We start from the raw sequence: 19,938 nt of genomic DNA on the forward strand, positions 1-19,938 counted from the left end.
TTGGCCAGTATTTTCATTAACAACACTAAGATTTAACTATAGAATGGATACTACACTGGCTTTGTTCTAGATTACTAAGTAAAATTAAGTTCTTAGCAGATCATGTAGCATTGTTCAGCATTTAGTAACCTGAATGTGGGAATTGCTTACAGAGTAAGAAAACCTTGGCTATAGAACAATTCATTATTCATTACCCACTAGCCTGTTGTCGTCGATAGCGTATCCATCTATAATTCTTCAACTTTTGAACTCCCTTTATTTTTCGAATTGACAAAAAACATACGTAATATTAAGTATAATAAAATACATTTCTGTCTAGCAACATCTAATTTTTCGAAATGTTAACTCGCAGTCAAATTATTACCACATGCACAGTGGTAACGCAAGAACAATTCGGTGGGGGTATCTCAGATATTATTACGTTTTAAATAATGAACAATAGGACTGATATCGAGTTACCGAGTGAGTAGATTGTTTCATGACCTCTAGTTCGCCTGAGTTTTAATGTATTTTCAGTGATTATAAATTGGTGAAACTTATGTTGTGGTGGCTTACATAATGGATTTACCGCAGAAGAAGAAGCAGTACGCTCAAAAATATCGGGAGGCGTGGGAAGCAGAACCTGAATTCAATGGGTGACTGAAACCAATCGTTGGAGACTTATCCAAGGCAAGATGTCAAGTATGTGCAACACAGTTTTATGCTAAATTGTGTGATATTAGAAAGCATTCGAAAACTATTAAGCATAAACAAAAAATTGATTTAAAAGAAAACACAAACGACCTTACCTGAAAAAAATGTCAATCCTGTTGTTGAAGAAACACTAAAAGTGAATAAAAATAATGCTGTAGCGGATGTAGCCAAAGAACTGGGTTTTAGTGGCGATTTCATAGACGGTATGCTGCAAGAATGGCATAATATCAACTTCATTAGGTGGAATAACACTACTAGCACTGTTCGATTTTGGAGTGAGGTTTTGCAGTATAAAAATGCCGCAGGGGAGAATCCTTTTTCTTTGATTTCACAGCTAGCAATGACTGTTCTATGCCTACCGCATTCAAATACAGAAGTGGAAAGAATATTCAGTTCCATGAACATTATAAAAACTAAACAACGTAACAGGTTATCGTTAAAGACAATTATTGCTTTGATCATATTGAGAGACCAGCTGAAGAAACAAAATAAAGATTGTGCATCTTTTGACATACCATCAGACGTATTGGAGCTTTTTGGAGCGAACAAAAGTTACTCTTTTGCGACAAAACCAGTCGAACTGCAGCATCATCTTTTGAGTGACGTTCAGCCCTCTACATCAACTACAGTTCTATCAGAGCATGAAACAGAAGAGTTATTCGATCTTCTGGGTGACGACGATGAGTAGCTCACATACCGGTATGTGTATATTTTGTAACCTAATTTGAGTTCTTGCTTTCTTTTGTTGCAAATATAGTTGTATATTTCTAGTATATTTGACTACTGTGATTGAAACAACAATTTATGTGTTGCATCAATTATGATAACATGTTTAATTAAACGTTAGCGTATTTTATATGTATGTTGTTGCAAGCGATGCGTCATTTAATTAAGACAATATAGCAATTACGTATGAGACAATTTTTATTAATATTTTAGTAACCCCCCACTGGTTTATTGCACCATTCACAGCACGAAATTTTCAGTATACTACTAGTAAAATCAGTTTTAGCGACTTTCTAGCGACTTTTGATATTGAATCTAGCGACTCGGGTTTTTTCGAGTTGGCAACACTGGCGAACACCGAACAGATGTGGGCCAGCAGCTGCAAACTTCAGTTTTCCTGTTAGAGATAATAATTGTGATTTCCAGACGACAGCGATACCGGTAATTACATCAAGGAGGAGCAAGCAAGGCGAGTCACCAATTTGAACCCATCATTTTCGTTGTTTAAGAGACAACTAATCAAAATGGTGAAGAGGCCGAGAATGCGTACCGCACCAGGGGAGCTGAAAGGGAGCAGAGTCAGTCTGTGTTAGGCTGGTGTTGGTCACCAGAAGTGGGATTGGAGAGTGTGGAGTGTGACGAGAGATATTAAGGTAGCAGAGCGTGCTGTTCTACAAGGAATGGCAGAAAGTACACATGACTCAAGATACACCGCTGAAGGGAAGTTCTGGTTAGTTTACGTGTGAGATGAAGGAACTCTTTTTGGTAAAGGGCTGCAGGACTATCAGTTTTCTATTACTGTAACTAGTTTCCAACAGAACCTGTGGCTCACTAAGGGTGTTACTGTGACTTAACAAAGTATTAGCAGCTACTAGAGTTGTGTCAGAAATTTCTGGGCATTACCTTAATAGTGTAAGTTTAGATTTAAATTTACACTCTCAATACATGTTGATGTGCCATTATTGGTAATTAGTATTTCCTTTCTTTAAATTTTATTTCGGGTTTTTTGAGTTGTCGTTGGATTCCAACGTGCACTGTTCCATTTGTGTGTGGCAGAGCGAATGGAAGAATTGTTCATTGAATATGATCTATTGTTGTGCCTTTTCCGGCCTTGATATCCCTAATGTTCGCCGACGGGACGCTGTGTGTCGGGAAATGAACAGTCAGAAGGTTCAAATGGCTCTGAGCACTATGGGACTTAACTTCTGTGGTCGTCAGTCCCCTAGAACTTAGAACTACTTAAACCTAACTAACCTAAGGACATCACATACATCCATGCTCGAGGCAGGATTCGAACCTGCGACCGTAGCCGTCCCGCGGTTCCGGACTGCGCGCCTAGAACCGCTAGACCACCGCGGCCGGCAACAGTCAGAAGGCCCTGATGTGTCACAGCTAGTGCATTACCCTTGTCTCACGGGGTCAGCATTTTATAGTGAGGCTGGTGACGCAGTTACTTACAGTTATCGATTTTCGGAGGTTTAAAAGGCAGCCAAAACCGATTAACTTTACGTAGGTAACTATGGAAACGGGTGGTGCGCTAGACAGTGACGTCTTATTTCCGCACAGCGCCCGCCGGCGACTTCCTACACCACACTAAGCTTGCCCGCCCTGTGCTGGGGTATTGCCGTGTACGGTATGGGATCCACTGCAAACAGGACTGACGAAACGCATGGAAAGAGCCCAGAGCAGCTAAGTTCGTTTTATACTATACCGGAATAGGAGAAAGAGTGTCACAGATATGATGGAGTTGTACTGGAGTGGTAATCATTAAAACAAAGATATTTTTCGTTGCGGCAAGATCTTTTCACGAAATTTCAATCTTAAAATTTCTCGTTTGAATGCGGAAATATCTTACTGACACCAATCTACATTGGGAGAATTGATCATCGTAATAATATAAGCTTGTAACGAAAGATTTAATTGTTCATTTTTCCCACGCGCTGTTAGAGAGTGGGACGGTAGAGAAATAGGCTGAAGGTAGTTCGATGAACCCTCTGCCAGGCACTTAACTATGAATTGCAGAGTAGGCATGTAGATGCAGATGCAGAAATACTATGAGCGTTATCAGGAAATGGCCAATTGAAGTAGCTAGATCCTTTCCTGGAGGCGGACTGGCCGAGACGCCTGCTTGTTAAAATAATTTGCGGTATTCTTTGGTGGTTTGCGAAATGGGAAGCTCGTCGGCAGCGTTCGCGAGGGCAGGACGGGAGTCGGGGCCCTGCGAGGCAGGGCTGAAAAAGTATCACGTGTAGGGCACCGGCAGTCAGTGATCCTCACTGGTCAATAAAGTTTTTTCCTGCGCTTTTTGAGAAAGGTTGCGACTTAATGAGTGACCATTAATTAGTTCCACACAGGTCTCATACCAGAACGTGGAGACACCTGCTAGCTGGAGGTAATCTGTGTACATAAAGAAGGGTATCCATTAGTAGGTGTGCAAGGCGATTTGTGGTGAATTTTGTTAGTGCAGGTTGCCTACATCAGGGGGAGGTGTGCACTCTGGGACAAACCTATTGTTCTCCTTTGTTTGACTGTTAGTTCACCTATTGCTCTGCTAAAAGGATAGATTAAGTACCTGTCAATCAAAGGAGTACAACAGGTTTGCCCCTGAGTGAATACCTGCCCCGATGTAAACTAACAAAATGCACCACAAACTGCCTTGCCCACCTACTTCCATTTGCTTATTTGCAGTTATTCAGATCTACAGTTTTATTCCAGTCTTGAAGAAATTTTGCACATGTTACCTTCAAGACAAGAGAAAGATGACTGTCTGCATAAGATTTCGTAACATGTGTAGAGTAATGTAAAGGGGAAAAGTTCTTACCAAGACCTATAAAAGATATCGGCCGATTTACATCAAATTTCTACACCATCCCCTAATGAACATTTGGGCGGACGTAGGCTAAATATTTTTAATACACTCAACATATATAAATATATAAAAGAAAAATATTGGTACTAAACATCTCAAAAAGTATTTGAACGGTTTACTTCAAAGTTCTTCTCGATTTACGCAAGATCTCTTCTACATTCAGATGAAACAGTGAAGAAAATTAATGGAAAATGAAATGCTTACAAACTAAATAGATCGTGTTAAAGTGGCCGTAATCTCTGTCGCGAGACTGAACTACAGCGGCAACACCCGTCTTGGAGATAGCACCATCGGACGTCACAACATCGCGGGTCGAGCGAAAGCTCGAGAATTTGACAGAAACATGATTGCAAACTGTTATTTATTGGTTAGTTGCCACTGTTACGTGTGTCACATACTGTAGAAGATATTTTAGTCCGTGGTTCAAATGGCTCTGAGCACTATGGGACTCAACTTCTGAGGTCATTAGTCCCCTAGAACTTAGAACTAGTTAAACCTAACTAACCTAAGGACATCACAAACATCCATGCCCGAGGCAGGATTCGAACTTGCGACCGTAGCGGTCTTGCGGTTCCAGACTGCAGCGCCTTTAACCGCACGGCCACTTCGGCCGGCTTTAGTCCGTGTTTCAGAGTTATTTTTATTATTAAAATCCACAGTGCCCTACAAACATTAAGGCAGTCCGTGGATATAGTACCAACATAAGTCACTAGATTGCAGTTTCCCATGCATCGTGACTTCGCTATGAGTATCAAAAAAACTCAGGGCAGTCACATTGTGTGGCAGATATCAAACATCCCGAGGACCGCGCTGGCACTGCATCTAGTGTTTGATAAAAATCGTCGTGAGCTTGGCGAGGTCCTATAAAAGACAGCGAATTCCATATGTTCCAGCGGAAACCTATGTTGTTTTTGGACGCGTGTCCTTCTCCGTTTCGACGTTAGATTGTTATCCAGTTGCGTTTATGGACGAGATTCTGTTAAATGGGTGGTGAGGTCGCATAGTGACTGGACTGGTTTTTTTTTTTCAAAGCAGTGGTCGGACTTGAGAGTCTTTTGAAAGCTACAGGAGTAGTGACAATTTAATTCTGTTTCACAGGTGAAAACCAATCCAGCGACCCTTGTGTAGACTGAGTGTCGAGAATCATATGGGTCCGCCAATAAACGTTTCGGAGGAAGTCTACCGAACAGAAGGTGATTTGTCACGCACACCACACGGCCATGAGACTTGTCTTCGCCCGGCGCTATAGAAGCTCCGAGACGAGAGACGAGCAAGGACGATTCCAGTGTGTCCGTCGGTTAGGGACGTTAAGCTAGGGGGCTTGTTTGATGTTATTCTACTGGCGTAGCAGGCTGTGCGTCGGTACCGCGTTTCACCCTCTCCCTTATCTCTCTTCTCGTCAACAAGAACGTAAACGAGACACTGAAGTTCGCACGCGAAAGTCACTGTTACCTATGCGGAACGGATATATGCAAGACACATCTCTCGCACTTCGTGAAGGGAATCAGCCACTGTGCGAGGAGAAAGGAAAATGTTTCAATTAGGCGGCTGAGCCTACCACTAAGGGCCTCCCAGCTGCCAATATCATACAGCTTTACTGCTGTCATGACAATACACAGATGTTCCCATCACAATGTAATGTGTCATCACTAACTGAAAATTTATTATTGTGTGTTGCCTATCTACTCATCGTACCGTCACTCAAAGGTGCAGGGGTGTATTCTTGGGCAGCCTCTGCTCAAGTGGTTTGTGTGAAACCTTACAAAGAATGAACAGTGGTTAACTTTTAAAACTTCACTTAATTGTTGGGTTGTATAGCTGTACATAAGTGAACTCCGCTGTAGCTACTCATCATAATAAACAAGCAACACATAACACTGATCTGCTTCGAGAGGAACTGAAACTACGCAATTGACTGACGCCTATTGACCGCCAAAAATCGTAAATTGGCAGTAAGGGATGATATAGAACACGTAGTACAGGCAATACAAAAATAAAAAGAATTCAATTTTGATACATGTGTACCATTAATAGACTTTGTGATGCACGGAATGAGTAAACAGAAATTTGCAGGAGGAGACCAACTGGAGAAGACGGTAGTGGAATTATTAGTTACAGTCGTTCAAAGTATCTATACTTGCACAAGTGTTGTCAGAGATAATGGAAGGAAGCTTTCACCAGAAATACAAAAAAATCGACAGCATATCTCCAAAATTATTTAACATACATGTCGATGATTTGGTAAGAATAGGTATGGAAGAAGTTATATCACACGATTAAAAATATGAAGCCAGAGATATGTGAACTGCTCAGTAGTAATGACAGAGTAATAATGATTCGTGAACCGTTACATAATCTTCACCATTAACTAAGGACTATCTACAAATGGCATGATAAAAAAGCACATTGCCATATCCCTGTTCACCATTTAGAACATTTCAGTCACTAAAACTAAAGCTCTAAAATTCTTGCCAAAAGGACCATTTAGATCAAAATTCGTCATAGATGAGTTAAAAATGGAGACAGTGTCACATATATAGTATTTTTGGTGCGACGATAACTTGCGAGGAAGACAAAGATAAAGGTATAGAGACTAACACCCAGCAGACGTCATGCAGGATTGTTCCAAGAAGGGAAAAGGGTTGGGGGGGGGGGGGGGGGGCTGAGTCTTAAATGAAAGTTTACAGGGGTCCGTAACATCTACTTGTTGTTTGTTGTTCGACACTACCGGTAACAAATCTAGCAGCAATGTAAAAACAAGTATGAACACTTAACTCGCCGGCCGCTGTGACCTAGTGGTTCTAGGCGCTTCAGTCTGGAACCGTGCTGCTGCTACGGTCGCAGGTTCGAATCCTGCCTCGGGCATGGATGTGTGTAATGTCCTTAGGTTAGTTAGATTTAAAAGTAGCAGCGCGGTTCCGGGTTGAAGCGCCTAGAACCGCTCGGCCACAGCTGCCGGCAAATATATACGTATATATCCTCATGGAACAATACAAACAAGATCTTGTTACTAAAAGGAAGTTAAGGTAAGTTAGCCTGTAAAAGGAACTGCATAGGATTAGAAGACAGTTTGGGTTAAAATCAACAGTCGAGATCGCAATAACTGTTTATTGGCCGGTTTCGGCTTATGTTAAGGCCATCTTCAGATTTTTTTTGGCCCCCTCGGTTTCTCACGCGATACCACGATCGTGAAAACCGAGGAGCCGCAAGCACCAGCCGTAGGTGGCCCAAAAGATCTGTGGATGGCCTTAACATACGCCGAAACCGGCCAATAAACAGTTATTGCGATCTCGACCTAACCTAAGTACAGCAATAGACCGCTGCGCAACACAGACAATGTTGTCTAAATTATATATACAGGGAGTTTATTATATGTAAAAACGGAATGGGCGATTAGAGAACAATGAAACAAGCAAATAATCTCAATAGACATATGTCCCGAAACCATACGTTACGAAGTATTACGACGGAATAGGTGGTGGTGGTGGTTAGTGTTTAACGTCCCGTCGACAACGAGGTCATTAGAGACGGAGCGCAAGCTCGGGTTAGGGAAGGATTAGGAAGGAAATCGGCCGTGCCCTTTCAAAGGAATCATCCCGGCATTTGCCTGAAACGATTTAGGGAAATCACGGAAAACCTAAATCAGGATGGCCGGAGACGGGATTGAACCGTCGTCCTCCCGAATGCGAGTCCAGTGTGCTAACCACGACCGAATAAATGAACACCTTAGAACAGGGTCTCCGAGGATCCAAACTGCAGATATGCCCTTCAGGACAGACGCATTTCAAGCATTCTAAATGGCCAACGTTAATGTACATCTCCTCATTGATGCCCTCACACGTTCAAAACTCACAGGCGTTTTCCGAATGCATTGACAACCAACCACAATGCGTCTCCAGATTTCATCAGCAACATCGTCAGTGCTGGAATGCACCAAAGCTTTTAAGTGTACCCCTAGACAAGAAAAAAAATTGTAACGGTTTCAAGTTGGGGGACCTGCGAGGTCATGGTATTGGCGAACCACGACCGTGTTAACTTGTCGAAGATTCGTGTCACATATTTTCGAACAGCCACATGAAAGTGTGCCAGCGCACATCATGCATCCTTTCACGAGAAGCAACATCGTCCAGTCCGTCTTTTAGCTATTGCGTATACATTGACAGAAAGCCCGATTGTTGTATGATTACGCAATTGTAGAACAATCGCTGGAAGTAGTTGCTTCCATAAAATATTTAGGGGTGTGCGTACGGAGTGATTTAAAGTGGAACGACCACATAAAACTAATCGCATAAAAGAGAGATTCCAGACTGAGATTCAGTGGACGAATGGTCAGGAAACGTAGTCTGTTAAGGTAGAAGGTAGTTTACACAACCCTCATTTGACCAATACTTGAATATGGCTCATCAGATGGGATCAGTTCCAGAAAGAACTGACAGTCGAAACTGAGAAGATCCAAAGAAGAGTAGCGCGTTTCGTTAGAGGGGCATTTAGTAACCAGAAAAGTGTCACGGAGATCAGACAACTCCAGTGCCGCATGAGAGGCGTTCTACATCAAATTGTGGTATAATGTCAATGTTACGAGAACGTGCCTTCCTGGTAAAGTCAACAAGTGCCGGGTGGTTACAATTAAAGTGCAGCCACTCAGAGGGTCCATCGTAGGATATTTATCGTATGGCAGCGTAACTTGGTAGATATTCAAATGCGTTAATGCGGCACCGATTTAGAAAGGGAACGAGGGCAATTCAAACAAGCGAGGAAGGCCTAATGTTGATGTTATTATTAACCGCCGCTTACACAGTTTGTTTAATATGACCCCGGGAGGCGCCGATGAGATGCTGTAGAGCTCCAGATTTGCACCTGTTGGCCAAAATTGGAACTACTTTTTTCCAGCGTAACTTGGATCCCCATGAACGTATTAGAACATCTGCCAAGTTTCATCGCCATATGATAATTACATGCCGCACTGGACCTCTGTGAATAGCTGCACTTTAATTACAACCACCCGGTATTTTACTTCCTTCTACGTATATCTCACCAAAAGGCCACGAAGATAAAATTAGGAAGATTCGAGACCACGCGGAGACTTACCGGCAATCGTTGTTCCCGCGAACCATTCGGGAACGGGGCAGCAAAGAGCAAAGACGTTGGGCGTGGCGGGGCGGGGGGGGCGGGGGGCGGGGGGGGGGGGCGGGGGGCATTGGTTGGAAGTGACAGCGGTACGCAAAGTAACATCCACCACACATTACAAGGCGTCTTGAAGAAATTTTAGAAAGTTGTGGTAAGTTCCTATGGGACCAAACTGCTGAGGTGATAGGTCTCTACGCTTACACACTACTTAATATAACTTTAGCTTACGCTAAGGCCGGTACACACACCGATGCCCGAGCGCTAAGGCCAACACACACACACACACACACACACACACACACACACACACACCACACCCATGCTCGAGGGAGGACTCGAACGTCTCACGCGGGGAGCCGCGCGAACCGTGGCAAGGAGCCATAGACCGCGCGGCTATCCCGCGCGGCCTGGCTTGAAGAGCGTGGATGTAAATGGAGATGCAGATGTAGCTTGTGTAGCAGGAAATGAAGGTACATCCGACTGGTAAATCGGCCAGGTAAGAAATGAGGCCCTATCGGGGGACCTACATTTTTCAGGATTATTTGTTATTTGGATGTTTCATTGTGCGCTACCGTGCATGCGTAGGACAGATGACCACAGCTATTAGGTCAACTGACGGCTACGGTGACAGGAAGGATATGTGGCCGAAAACTAAAATAGAATTAATTTGCGAAATCACGTAAACAGTGGATCCCGCGAGAGAAGATAAATACGCGCGTTTGCTTGTTTCGGGTGTGATTGTTTGTGTGTGTGTGTGTGTGTGTGTGTGTGTCTGTGTGTGTTTACAGCAACCACTACTTCTAGACTATTAAAGAGGGTAGCATCAAAAATTAAATACAGAAAGACAATGGAAGGAAATAAAATATCGAAAGTATACAATGAACTACACGTAAGAGATACTGTGGACGCTCGCAACTGTCGGACAGATAAGGCCGCGGCAGCTCTCACTTGCCTGTGACACTTGCAGCAGCTCAGCCGCACAACGTTCCTCGCGCGCGAGACGACCGAAGCCGAACACTTCAAGCGCACGGTCGCACCCGAGAGCGACGCGGAACAGACTGTACCCACTCGCGCAGAAATCAACTGTACCGGCCTGTCGGTAAGAGAGACGGAGAGGCAGATAAGCGTTATCGGAAAGTAAATCATGGGAGCGGGCGAAGCGATCGTCGATATATCACGCGGGGCGCGGTGCTGCGACGCGACGCGGCGCTGACGCTGACGCTCGTGGCTGCTCGTCAGCGCGACGAGAAGGCGGCCGTCAGCGGCACGCGGTGGGCGGTAGACGCGCCTGCTCGGCAAGAAACACGCGTCTCCCGGGAGCCAGCGGCCCCGGAGGAGTTATCGGCGTCTCGCCTACGTGGAATACACTCAGGCCGAGAACCCGGCGGCGGAGATTCTGCGCAGACTTCAGCTGCCAGGGGCTCTCGCGCGAAGAGGGAGACTACTTACTCCTGCTCGTAAACAACCTGCCTGATTCGATTACTTAGAAGCACTTATGGCAACATACAGACTGATGTGCCTCTACTGTTTTACGCGGAAGTTCAATATTATTGCTTCGAATAACAGGCCAGAGAGTATTCTCTCGCTAATTTCTTAACAATATCCTCAACAACAACGAAAGCGACCGACGGTATTAACTACTACAGACTGCGACTTTTCAAAATTTGTCTCGTATCCTTTAAAACTGAAAATACTCAGTACTCATTGCATAGAAACATTCTCCAATAAGTCAAGCAGTCTGTATTGAAATCACTAGAAAACGTCGACTGCAATGAAATTTAGTGTTACATCGCTTCCCTTCTTCCCTGTTCCGTTCGTGAATGGCGTGTGAGAATGGAGATTGTCGATAAATCTCCATATGAGCACAAATTTCTCCTCGTGGCCCTTTTTTGCGAGATATACGTGACAAAGTTACTTGCGGCGCCTCTCTGCTTTGAACGTACGCTCTCGAAATTTTAACGATAAACTCTTTTAGCACATCCCCAACACTCTCCCGTTTGCTAAACGATTCCGCTACGAAACGTGTCGCAACTTCTATTACTCCAACCTGGTAAGGGTTACTCCTACGCATTTTTCCGACTGTTTCTCTTTCTAGTCATTTTTCGCCAACACCGCAACCGAACATTAACGGATCTCTTTCCTTATTTATGGGCAATACGTTACATTTATTTACGTTCAGGGTCCCTGCACCAACCATGGATCCTTTGCAGGTTATCGTGAAAGTCGTCCGCGAACAGCCTAATGCTTTCGACGATATTCGTTAAATCGAATTAATTTTAGACAGTAAACGTCCTATAACACGTCTGTGATGTCAAGGGCGCCCATACGATATTCTGTAAGGGGGGGGGAGAGGGGGGGGGGGCTACACCACGCCCTCATCTCGTGGTCGTGGGGTAGCGTTCTCGCTTCCCACGCCCGGGTTCCCGGGTTCGATTCCCGGCGGGGTCAGGGATTTTCTCTGCCTCGTGATGGCTGGGTGTTGTGTGCTGTCCTTAGGTTAGTTAGGTTTAAGTAGTTCTAAGTTCTAGGGGACTGATGACCATAGATGTTAAGTCCCATAGTGCTCAGAGCCAGCCAGCTACACCACGAAGACGAAGTTCCAGTTCCGACACAGTTAAATACCTGCTTAATAACGTTTTTCAATCCATTTACTTGAAAGAAAAACACCTGCATACACTATATTTTTCTCTTTCCCAGAGAGCCATGGGGGGCGGGACTACGGGGGGGGGGGAGGGGGGGGGTCGTGTCCTTGCCCAAGGGTATGGACGCTCATACTTGGCGCCCTTTTGAAATTACGTCTACAACTTTGCTACTGGAACAGAATAATCCAGTGCTATTAGAACCATTCTTTTCTCCATTTGCTTCAGCGGCAAGCAAGTTTTTGTTGTCCATAATGGAGAACACAAACAGGATTTCCACACTAAAGAAATTCCTAACTATGGCAATATACGTTGCAGAAGAGTGATTAAAACATTAAAATCGCGGTAATTTCGTAGCCTCAGAAAAAGTAAATGAGAATTGACCGTCTGCACAGATGAGCTCATATACTCTCCTAGCCATAGAACTTCCAAAAAATTAATCACAACATAGGTGTCATTAAATTACCTGCAGCTTCTTTACAGGAGACTATTAAGTAAAACAAAATATATAGTATTTTGCTTCTAGAATAGCCTCAAGAAATTTCTGCAGCCAGCGCAACAGTTCTTACGGAAACAAATCAACGACGCGGCTCTATCTGATATCTGACTAATAAGTGTGAACAAAGATAGCGTTTCAGGATTATAATTTCTCCTTCGTGTACGCATCAGACTAACTGCCACATCATGTGGAAATCTGGTATTTTTAAAATAATGAAGCCTGGTTCCGGTGTAAACATTGTGTCGCTCCAGAATTATTTGTTGGATTTCTCACAACATATGGCACTGGATTCCTGATTGTGAAAAGAAACAGAAATAGATGCAGAAATATTGTTTATTAATGGAATTCGGAAGTTAGATGTCGTTTAGATGGGATCATATTTTTATTCATGTGGGTGAACATAGGAGAAATACACCAACTCCCACGTAGAATAATGTTCTATGAATGGTTCGAAATATCGAAGTAACGTTTCCGACAAATGGTACTATGTTGATGCACTACAAATTCAGTAAACGTTTAATCATCTATCGTGCTGAAACAAATATAGATTTGCCTATATGCAATTGGACGCTGTTTCTAACACATACCAAAGCACTTGCATGATGTGGAGACTGATGCTTGATACTCTAAAACTCGTCGCCGGACGTACTAAAAATGAAAATACGAGTATTAAGATGACCAGCGCGTACGTCTTTGAAGATGTTTTAGGTGAGTGATCTATATTAGATACGTGATAAATATGTTTTAGAAACCGTTGAAACGTGTGAGTTACGATATGAAGGTCTCTGAATGACGATCTGTGTCGAAATTCGGAATTCAGAGATGCAGCAGATACGAGTCGTGCTTCTACTACCTCACACGGTGATGAGTCACCGCAAGAAACAATACATGGTTTCAGCCTATCTTCTTGGGCTCCTTAAGGGAATTCAGTGGGATAAAGATACACGAGACAATCGTCATCGATTGGGAGGCTTCCTGCGTAGGAGATGCGCTGAAATATTTTTCCTGTACTTTAATCAGTCTCACGTTTTGTGCTAGAAATGCAACGTGCATCATATTTTTTTTAATAGGTTATCAGTAACCGTCCTTGCTGCAGATCTTCCTTTGTGTAGTTGATGAGTTGTTGCTGTTTAGTTGTGGTGGAATGGGAACAGGAAAGTGAGTTCAGAAACATGTATAGCGACGTTGTTTGGGCAAATGTAAGACCACAGAAAGACAGTAACATAGACAAAGATGTATTAAAAAAAGAACATAAAATAATGGGGGTACTGAAAGCTGGTAAGCACAAAAATGAGTATGTAGGGGTTAAAAGGACAAATACAGGAAGTTTGGGCATTGGAATCGACTTGGGTGAAAGAAAAGACTAAGAATTTGTTTCCGACCTTTAGAAGTTTTGTGTCAACGAAAGAATTACAGCTCATTTGACACTTTTGTCTTTTCTCAAGGTAGAGATCAGGTAATCATCCAGCCGACGAACTGTCCTCTCTTGTACAAATTGAGTGTGTTCTTCCAAAATCGCACGCTCTCGAGTATGTTCACTGTAGTAGGAAGCTGTGCGCCAAAGTGCGGTGTCCAGTCCAAAGGCTAATAAAGACACTTCGCATCATCTTAGTGGCAACCAGTAACTATACCAGGGCTGGACTGTCAGGTTCCCTAATCGCAGTTTATTGTTGCGCATTTTCAGTCACACTTTCTCCCATTGACGGACTAACCCGTACGTCAAGCACGACATCAGTACAGTTAGAGATCCTACCGTTCTAGATGGTTTGAGAGGCAGGTGGTGCACATATGGAGGTAAAATGTGGAAATAACTCCTTCCTGGACCGTGTGCACCAACTATATGTCGAACCAACAACAGTAGTAAAATTTTTAAACCAAAATGAAGTGAAACAAATAATGTGAACAATCTGTCGTTCACTTAAATATGGCACCTTTTCCAATTAAACACTAGATAATGCCTTAAAAAGTCTATGCTAGTAGTGGAAGAAAGAAGTGGTCTACGTAAATACACTGAAGGTTTTAGCGACCAGATTTCTTAGATGCTTATGAATATTCTGTTTCTTATGGTCTTTGCCGACGTTTCGTCTAGAGTCACGCTGAACATCCTCAGAGGTACTGACGGTTGTGGTGAGTTTTCCTGCCAGTGGGCAAGGCTCAATGGAGGCTGGAGTTCCCAAGAAGATGTCCAGCGCAGCGCTATACGAAACGTCAGGAACGGAAAATTTTCACGGACCACGACCGTAAAAACCCGGAAGACTCCCTAGCAGCTACATAACTACAGCCCGAGTGAAAAATGCCGTCTTCATTTGTAATTCTGAAACATGTAGGTGCTCCTTGGACGCTTGTAGCTGATGGCCTAGAGGAGGCGGCTCGAGAGTAGGGGCATGCAGACAAGTGGGCGGCGTACTCACTTTGCGTCCTTGTCGGCGTCGGCGTCGGCGTCGGATTCGGCGGGGTCCGGGCTGGGGTGGCCGTTGGTGGCCGGCTGCGGGGGCGAGTCGGCGTCGGCGTCGACGTCGGCGTCGGCGGCGTCGCGGGCCGGCTGCGGCTGCGCCAGCGGCTGGGGCGACGCCTGAGGCTGGGCCTGCGGCTGCGGCTGGGGCGACAGCCGCTGCGGCTTGCTGTACGGGTGGTTGTTGTTGTGCAGCTGCCGCAGCTGGCTCACCGACACGCCGCCCACGCCGCCCACGCCGCCGCCCACCTTGTTGGCGTTGCTGTCCGTCTGCGGCGAGAGCTTGGTGGCGAGCGCGTTCAGGCTCTGCAGCATCTCCATGAGGGGCGCGCTGGCGACTGTGTGCTGTGCGTGCGACTGCGTACGTGTGCGTGTGCGTCTGCGGCTGCACTGGCTGCCCGCGCTCGACTGAGTGTCCGCGGGCCGGTGATCGGGCGCGGTGCGCTGCTGCCTGCCCCGCTTATCTCTGCGAGCGGCGGTTATCGCGCCGGCCAGCGGCACCGGTTCGGCGGCTCGGGCTTCGGCTACGGGCGCAGCCCCCGCTGGTCGCAACGCGCCTTTCGCCCGCCTGCTGCTGCTGCTTCAGCTGCTCGTCTGCTGCGGAACAACCCCTCCTCCAGCCGGTTGGGCGCCCGGTCATCGCCGCTGTTGAAAATCGACACACTGTATAGGTCCCGGGTCCGAGTTTTAGGTAGGGCACAAGGGGAGACGCGTGGCTGTGCAGCGAGGATCATCCGGCGTCCGCCCGCTCCGACACTGAGTCGCCGGCGTATCAGCGTGCTTCACGTCCTCATTTCTCCGACGCAGACGAGTTACCTGCCGGCGGAGTGCCAGGCTCGAGCGTACCGTCCGTGGCGTTACTCGACGGTATTCCCAGTGGGGCGCCATTTCTCTCTCACTACTGTCGTTAATGGCAAATGCCTATACCTAAGTTATGAAACCCAGTGCGTTGTCATCGACGGCGAATGTTCACCAGAGACGAGTGCGTCGTCAGGAGTGCCCCGGGAAAGTCTGACAGTTCGACATACATAAACGATGTGGCGGATAGGTTAAGCAGCAGTCTACGGCTGTTTGCTGACGGTACTCTGGAACATGGGAAGCTGTCGCCGTAGAATGTCTGTAGAACGATATAAAATGACTTAGACAAAATTTCTAGTTGGAGATATTAAATAGCAGCAGCTCTAAATATAGCAAAATGTAACTTAATGCGGAGCTGCACCATTAGTAGTGTCTTGCTTGACATACTCACATCGTTTAAATACCTGGGCGTAACGATGCAAAGCGAAATGAAAATGCAAGGTGGACGTAAGATCTGTAATAGGGAAAGTGATCGCTTCCGTTTATTGTGAGAATTCTAGGCTATTGTAGTTCGTCTACAGAGGAGAGTGCATTTATCGCGATCCACACTGCTAGAGTGTTTGTGTCCTCTGCCAGAGAGGATTAAAGGACACGTCGAAGAACATCACAGGGGGGCTGCTAACCTTGATATCGGTAGGTTCGATCACCAATAAGTATTATAGAGACGCATCGTGATTTCAAGTGGAGATCCCTGGAGCGAAGACGACGTTCTGTTCACAGAGCATTATTGAGAACATTTAGAGAACCTCCATTTGAGGCTGACTGCAGAGTCGTTCTGCTACCGCCAATGTGCATTTCCCGGAGATGAAATAAAATAGGTCCCGTAAGGAGGCGTACTGACGGTCGTTTTTCTCTCGTTCAATTTGTGAGGGTAACGGGAATGATTTAGTATTGATAGAAAGTACCCTCCGCCATACGCAGCATGGAATATGTATGTATGTACGTAGACGTAGATGTAGATATAGATAAAAATGTTATCCCGGAAACTGCTGTTTACTGTATTTATAAAATAAGTTCCATGTTACTTTTGAAAACCGACAGTATTACTTAGTGTAATGTCCAGGGGATCACAATGAATCGCGGTGACTTCACTGTAAATATTGCCTTTGATAAAAGTGTCATTTCTGTTGTTCTCATTATGTCTTTCTTTTAGTTACCATCTGCACTATACCGTAGAAGATCTTTACTTGTATGGTCGAAGTTTCACAGAGCTATGTTAGTTGAAAGTGACTTATCAGGCTGAAGTTATTTTCGTCCTAAAGTTGTGCAAACCAGTGTATTAGTCTGAGTGTAAGATACCTGTTCTCCTGTCCATACCATAGAATGGCGTCATTTATATCCTTTCATTTTTTATAAGCCGATCATCAGTGCATAGCGGAAGTTACATGATACCTTGCATTATTTATTTCTTTTCCTGTGGCCTGTAATTGCTGTAGTTTCACTTAATGGTAATAATGCGATATGTACGTGAAGGATAATAATATGTTGCTACTGACAATTTCCGATAGTTTAGCAAAATGCGTGAAAACCAGTCGTATTCAAAAGCAGTAAATTTGTTTCTCACACCACAACTGTCGGATGCAATCTGTATGTATTCGCCTCAAACTATTTTTCTTGAATTGGGAAATAATGCATTGACTTCATCAAACTGTTTACGTTTAAACGTTGTACTCCAATGTCGTCAGCGCTGTGCCTCCAGTAATTTTCCATTTAGTAAGTAGTACGTATTACTTTTGAAAGAATCAGTACTGTTGATCACACGGAATGATTTAAAGGATGCACATAACATCCTTCCGGAGTGTGACTACTGCCATTGAGTCATACACGTAACGGCAGAGATAAAGCCTTATCGAGATAAAATCTGTTTACGTTTCCCACCGTTACAAGTTCACATAATGTGTTGTATTCCGACGCAGAGTAGTACCTCCAGGTCCTGCTTATTCCTAGTCATACCGCATGTTGTCTAGTGGTCAATAATTTCGACTGCAGTAAGCTAATGATCAATCTTCTCCTCAATGCACCAACAGCTGCGTCTGCCTCCTTTCGAAGCAACACGGTAGCTCTCAGTAACAGCGCTTTGGCGAACAGTACAATTAGAAATAGAGTGATGGCAGCTAGCAGGGTTTTAATGAATTACCAAAATAGAGCCGAGACACGTAATAGCTGCAGAGTATCGAGTAGTAATTACGTACTCATCTAGACAAAGAGGCATAACAAGATGCTAGCACGACTGGAAGTCTTTCAAAAGCAACCACGGAACCTTGAACGTGACTGAAATTGTGTATACATATATGGGATTTAATAATTATAACTGAGTTCATGGTGCCCTCAGACTGCGCTGTAAATTTTATAATAATCAGTGAAAAATGTCTGATGTTAGCTAAGTCATTTCTGCCGCATCTATAATCTCTATAACCAGATCTTGCTCCTGTCGTATAGGTTTCTCGCAAGCGATTTCTCATGTCCTGCCTCACGGGAAAAACCCTAAAAGAGTTAAATCCGGACATCTCTGCAGCCACGTGTGTAAACCACCTCCGACAGTCCTCCTTTCCGCCAAACTCGTTAACGAGAAATGTGTATCAGTGGTCAGACATGTGGACCCACATTCGGGAGGAACAAGTTCAAATGCCCGGCCGGCCATCCAGGCACAGTTTTTCCTCGGATTTCCTAAATTGGTGAAGGTGAAACTGGGATGGCTTCCTTGACAAATGTACGGCCGACGTCCTTCCCAATCCTTGCCTAATCCGAAATTTTTTCTCTGTCACTAATGCACTAATGAGATCGTCATCGTCGGGACGTCAAGCTACATTCTTTCTTCTTTTCTTACAACCACGATGGTCTCAGAAGGGAGTTGCAAAATGAGCCGGTACATCATCGTGTAGAAACCACATGTCTTACTGAATTATTTGTGCCACCTGTTTCACGTACTCTAGCGATAGCTCTTCTTTTATTTTTTTCCTTCATTGGTCCGTAGAGTATGCGTATCTCGTCCTTCATTTCTCCCCAGCGTCCGCAAATATTTACAGTTCATCGCAAGTTGTGCTTTCGACGTAAGTGCGTTTATACATGGCTTTACGTGTGAGAGAGTGTTTATTTGAACCAGAAGGGCATTTTGAATATTCTGTTAACAGTAACTTTTTATTTTACTTCATATAAATGTTTTGAAGTATCTTTCAGTGTTTGCTCAGTCGAATTCCCTCTAATCGCCTATCTTTTCTAAACTTTCAGCGTCTTTAGCAGAGTGTCGTATTTTAGTTTCACGGTGAGTAGCCAGCAACTTAAAAAATTTTTAAGTTAAGCATTTCAAACAATATGGAGAACGACAGTGCCTTTTTTATGGACTTCCAGCATGCTGGATTAATTGCTGACCAGTATGATACAGAAACAGCGAAAGTTCCAATATTCAATGTTTTACCTGTCTGGATGCTTTGAAAGTGGTTTCAGACAACCCGAAACTAGTCATAAATTAAAGAACAATGTGAATATTACGACATTCGCTGTTTCCATGTAATACTTATCTTTTTTATTCTTGATTTTATTCTGTACGATTTTTGTACTATTTTGTTCATTATAATTTATATTTCACGTTATGAGGATTGTAATGTGGATAATTACGTGTCAGCTTTGTTCTCTGTAGGTACCTCACGACAGGATTTCTCAGACTCTCTCGTTTATGTTGATGACACTAAACAAGTTTGTATTCAGAAGATGCGAAATAAAAAATGCGTCACGCAAATGTTGTTTAAATGTGAGGAGAACGTTAGCCAGGTTGATTGCCTTTCATGTAACATTGTTAGGAATATGTGAACAGAGGTAGGCTTTTTTAAAACATCGCCTTATATTTTCTGTTCATCTACATCTACGTGATTACTCTGCTATTCACAATAAAGTGCCTGGCAGAGGGTTCAATGAACCACCTTCAAGCTGTCTCTCTACCGTTCCACTCTCGAACGGCGCACGGGAAAATCGAACACTTAAATTTTTCTGTGCGAGCCCTGATTTCTCTTATTTTATCATGATGATCATTTCTCCTTACGTAGGTGGTTGCCAACAGAATGTTTTCGCTATCTAAGGA

The 19,938-nt window shown here is 44.2% G+C and overlaps 1 long non-coding RNA gene across 1 annotated transcript in view; it reads right to left on the minus strand.

Annotated features, from left to right (window-relative positions):
• Positions 1 to 15,118: 15,118 nt before the first annotated feature.
• LOC124619740 overlaps positions 15,119 to 19,938 on the minus strand; it is a 168,185-nt gene continuing 163,365 nt past the window's right edge. The window contains exon 3 of the long non-coding RNA XR_006980118.1: positions 15,119 to 15,650. This is a non-coding gene — a long non-coding RNA (uncharacterized LOC124619740). The remainder of the gene's footprint in view (positions 15,651 to 19,938) is intronic.

The sequence above is a fragment of the Schistocerca americana genome, chromosome 6 (assembly GCF_021461395.2).
Source record: "Schistocerca americana isolate TAMUIC-IGC-003095 chromosome 6, iqSchAmer2.1, whole genome shotgun sequence".
In the NCBI taxonomy this organism is placed as follows: Eukaryota; Metazoa; Arthropoda; class Insecta; order Orthoptera; family Acrididae; genus Schistocerca; species Schistocerca americana.